Here is a 5,268-nt window from a genome sequence, read left to right as displayed (position 1 = left end):
ATTGAAGCAAAACACTAGATCAATGTCATATGTGAAAAATGCTGTGCCTATGAAGGCCACAGAAATCAGTAAGAACTGGGCACAGTGGTGCATGCCTGTAATCCTGGAGGCTGAGGCAGGAGGATCACAAGTTCAAAGCCAGGCTTAGCAATTTATTGAGGCCCTAAGCAATTTAGTGATACCATGTCTCAAAACAAAAAGGGCTGGGGCTGGGCACCATGGAGTATGCCTGTAATTCCAGCAGCTTGGAATGCTGAGGCAGGAGAATTGTGAGTTTAAAGCCAGCTTCAGCAACTTAGTGAAGCCCTAAGCAACTGAGACCCTATCTCTAAATACAAAATAAAAAGGGCTAGGGATGTAGATCTGTGGTAAATTAGTGTCCCTGGGTTCAATCCCCAGTACCTCCCCCAACCAAAAAAAAAAAAAAAGGAAAGTAGTAGTCAATAATAAGGACCATGTATTTTTTTAAGAGAGAGAGGAGAGAAGAGCGAGAGCGAGAGAGAGAATTTTTTAATATTTATTTTTTAGTTTTCAGTGGACACAACATCTTTATTTGTATGTGGTGCTGAGGATCGAACCCAGCGCCCTGGGCATGCCAGGTGAGCACGCTACCTCTTGAACCACATCCCCAGCCCCAATGACCATGTATTTTGACTGAGGAATTGAGTGTTCTAGACTACTTTTTAGAGTGCTTTATTTCGGGGGCGGGGGGAGTCAGGGTGGAAGTAGAGGTCTCCACTTACTTCCCAGAAGTCTTTTTTTTCAATCATTTATTACACTAATGCCTTGACATTCTCAAAAAATTATTATTGTGATAGTGAATGAGGATAGAATAGAATAGGTAGTGGAATGACCAGGCAATAAGGTCTCATTCAAACACACCCATTAAACCACACAGAGAAGCTAACCAATAAAGGCAATAGTGGGCACCATTGAGGCCTTCTTCACATGTAAAAATCTATGAAGCTCACCTGTGGGAACAACTCAGAAAGTGAAGGTGAACCCGCTTAAAACTCAAAGGCAATAACCTTGGTGGTTTTCAATGCCTGTTTTACATAGAATCTAATCTATAATTTTGGTGCTGTTTTCAATGTTATTTTTTGTTTGTTTGTTTGTATTTGCAAAACCTATATCAAGCCCTAAGCTAGCACACCAATGTCCTGCTTCCAGGTCCCCAACCACATTGCAGGGTTTCTATTTCTTCTCTTCTCATTTAAATAACTCCTACTCTGTTTGCTCTTCCCTTCCATGATTATTCGTGACTTTATTCTTCATATTTGCAAGACGAGAACCCAGAAGGAAATTAGCGCTGAGTTACTGGGGTTTGCTGAGCCACCAAATTCTCACTTTACCAGGTGTAACCTTTGGGGCTGACCTGGTAGCAGGACTCCTGTTGGGTGTAGCTGCTAACACTAAAGTGGGTGGTTCAGAGATCAGCCCCTAGCACAAACCCCATCCCCAGCAGAAGTACAGAATATGGCCTCAATCTCAAAACTCTGGTTTCAATAGCTGGAATTTAAACATGCTATAGCAGAGCCAGGATAATCAATTGTTATGAAGGAGAGCCATATCCTACAAAATATAGCAAATCCCTCCCATTATGTCCACTTGCTGCATTTGTAAAGGATTTTACAAAACATCATCATGTAGATTTTGTAATGTTGTAGTGGTACCCCCTCCTCCATAGAAAATCTTAACTCTTAACTAAGCTTCTTCAGAAATCTTCACCATAATTGATTTTAGGACTGTCAGCAAGAGAGTCTCTACAAAAAGAGTTCAATGTAGGTAAACTTCCTATTTTCCTGTTGTTCTATTTTTCTTGGCCATTGGCCTGGAGGAATTCAGTACTCCAGGTGCTGGACACCTCTTTACTAGTTTTTCACAAACATATATCCAGTACAGTAGTTTGTAGAAGTGTGTTTGTAAATGGAAAATGTGATAAAAAAGGAAAGATTCTTTAACAAGGCCTCTGGCCTTCAGCTGGGATTCACAGAGATGTCTTCATTTCTAAGATAAGAGAAGTTACCAATTGGGCTCCATGGTAACAGCTGGCAGGGGGAGGAAAGAAAGGGGAGAAGCAGCTCTCCCCTTCTCACGTGTTCTCCTTGAAGGGTTAACTTGCCCAGAACAGTGAAAGAAAAAGCTGCTTTTATGTGAACTTCTGCAGACTGTGAACTTCTGAGCCCCTCCCCCTACATGCTGGGTATAAAACTCTGAAACTCCCTGAACTTGGGGTTCAGGGGATTGATTGATTACAGCAAAAGCTGTGCCCTCTGAACCTGGCTGCAGCCAAATAAAACTGTTTCCTGCTATCTTTGGTGCCCTGCCTTGGTTGTCCCCTACAACTATGTATTACCATTTCTTGAGTGACTATAATAGCCAGGCACTTCTGAACATTATCTCATTTAATCCTTACACATCCCTGTGAGACAAATATTACTACTATCTCATTCTACAGCCTGGGAAACCAGAGCCTTGAAAGGTTAACTTCCCCCAAATCACACAACTGGGAAGTATTTATGTTAGAATTGGAAATGCCATTTTGTTGGATCCCGTGTGCTCTTTACACTACACTAACTTGCCTCTTTGTTTTCTAATTTTACCCTGACAGCACTCATGTAAGTGAAGGCAAGAAAATTGTTTCCACAATTTTCAAATGAAAACAGTGAAGAAAGATAAAGGCTCAAAGTCCTACTGGGTAGAGGTAAAGATAAGCACTTACTTTTATCTTGTGTGTCTAAGCCTGGTTTTGTTTCCAGATAACTGTAACTTTACTTCTTCATTGGTTGGTTAAAGGTGAATGGTTGAAGCCTTTGCAAGGGTTGGACATTTTTTTTGTGTGTGGGGGGGCTACTGGGGATTGAACCCAGGACGTGTTACCAATGAGCCACATCCCCCCCAAAAAATTTTTTTGAGACAGGATCTTACTAAGTTTCTCAGCACCTCTCTAAGTTGCTAAGGCTGGCCTTGATCCTTCTGCCTGAGCCTCCTGAGTCACTGAGGTTAGAGGCATGTGTCACCACACCTAGCTATTTTTGAGACAGGGTCTTGTTTTATACCATATGTAGCCTTTTGAGTCTAGTTTCTTTCACTCGGCATAATGGAGATTTATTCACGTCGAATGTATCAGTAGTTGAATGTATCAGTAGTTCGTTCCTTTATATTGCTTCATCAGTTGAAGGATATTTGATTCATGTTTGGGGTAATTATAAATAAAACTACTGTAAACAAGCTTGTGTGTGAAAACAAGTTTTCATTCCTCTTGGGTGAATCCCAGGAATGGGATTTCTGGGCACCCTTAAAGTCCAAAATTAATGGTTCCTGTCCTTATGAACAAAACAAAGAACTTAATATATTTGAACTCCAAACTTTTCCCTTCCATCTTCCATATTAGCTTATCTAATATTTTAGTGCCACTCTTATTTTCGCCTTCAACAGAATGTCTTTTAGTCAATGTTTTTTATTTATTTATTGATAAAAGGGATTGAACCCAGATATTTAACCACTAAACCACATTCCCAGCCCTTTTTTATTTTTTATTTAGAGATATTATCTTGTTGAATTTCTTACAGCCATGCTAAGTTGCTGAGGGTGCCTTTGAACTTATGATTCTCCTGCCTCAATCTTCCAGGCTGCCTGGACTACAGGCATGTGCCCCCATGCCCGCTTATATTTTATTTTTCATACAGGGTCTAAGTTGCTTAGCACTTTTCTTAGTTGATGACGCAGGCCTCAAACTTGTGATCCTCCTGCCTCAGGCTCCAGCATTGCTGGGACTACACCCTGCTAAGCTTGTCAGTGCTTAAGATTGTCAATGCTTATTTAGATATGTGACTAGTTTTCATCAATTACTTGACCTTTTTTTTTTTAGTGGTGATGCTGGGATTCAAACTAAGGGCCTCCTACTGGGCATGGTGGTGCACCTCTGTAACATCAGTGACTTGGGAGGTTGAGGCGGAAGGATTGCAAGTTCACCAAGACAGCCTCAGCAACTGAGTGAGACCCTAAGCGACTTAGGGAGACCCTGTCTCAAAATAAAAAAAAAAATAAAAAAAGCTGTGGATGTAGTTCAGTGGTAAAGTGCCTCTGGGTTCAACCCTTTGTAACAAAACCAAACCAAACCTCAGGGCCTCCTGCATGCTAGGCAAGTGCTCTCTCTGGGCTATGTCTCCAGCCCCACTATTGTCTTTTTAAAATACAGCAAATTTGGGCTGGGTTCATGGCTCAGTAGTGGAGTGCTTGCCTCACATGTGTGAGACACTGGGTTTGATTCTCAGCAATGCATAAAAATAAATGCGTATAATAAAGGTCCATCAACAACAACAAAAAACATTTTAAAAATACAGCAAACTCAGCAACTTAGCAAGACCCTGTCTTAAAACATAAAAAGGGATGGGGATGTGGCTCAGTCGTTAAGTGCCCCTGGGTTCAATTCCCAGTACCACCCACCAAAAAAAAAAAAAACCTGCAAATTCCACGTTGCCTTTGAAGTATAATATTAACCTTTATGAAAATTTTTCTGGGGCAGCTCAAATGGTAGAGCACTCATGCATGAGGCCCTGAGTGTGAGTGCCAGCACCATCAAAAGAAAAAAAGAATTTTCTGACATTGAATTATATCTTTAAATGATTTCACAGTGTAGCCATAAACTGGTGATTTAAACAAATCAACAATCAAATGAATAGATGTTTTTGTACTTAATGAAAAATTTCTGTCTGCCAAATGTTTAAAAAGTATTTATTTATTTTTTTTGGTAATAGCAATTGAACCCAAGGGCACATTACCACTGAACTATGTCCCCAGCCCTTTTTACTTTTTGACATAGGATCTTGCTAAATTGCTGAGGCTGGCTTTGAACTTGCAATCCTCCTGCCTCAGTCTCCCCAATCTCCTTTCACAGTAATAGCTATTGCTTTCCCTTTTGTCTCATTTTGTGTCCTGAGAGCTTACTTGGCTTTCTGCCAGTCAAGGCACACAGGGGGTCAGGATGTGTGTACTGGCAGCCAACCCAATATTTGGGGGACCCCAAGAATATGGCCAGACAGAAATGTGGGTTGCACCCTCTGCTGCTGGAGTGTTCTGCTGACTATCGCTAACTCTTAGGGGGAGCTAAGTCATTTCCTTTGGCCCTCTGGATCTTAGGAGGATCATATCTGTGTAGCAGATATGGAACAGATATTCTTTGGAGATTGCTCTTTAATCCTTGGGTAAGCCATAAGGGCTAATTGATTGTTGCTGAGTCAGTTGATATGTGTGTGTATATATATA

The sequence above is a fragment of the Marmota marmota genome, unplaced genomic scaffold (assembly GCF_001458135.2).
Source record: "Marmota marmota marmota unplaced genomic scaffold, marMar, whole genome shotgun sequence".
Taxonomy (NCBI): domain Eukaryota; kingdom Metazoa; phylum Chordata; class Mammalia; order Rodentia; family Sciuridae; genus Marmota; species Marmota marmota.
The sequence above is the reverse complement of the archived record's forward strand: the minus strand, read 5'-3'. Positions refer to the sequence as shown.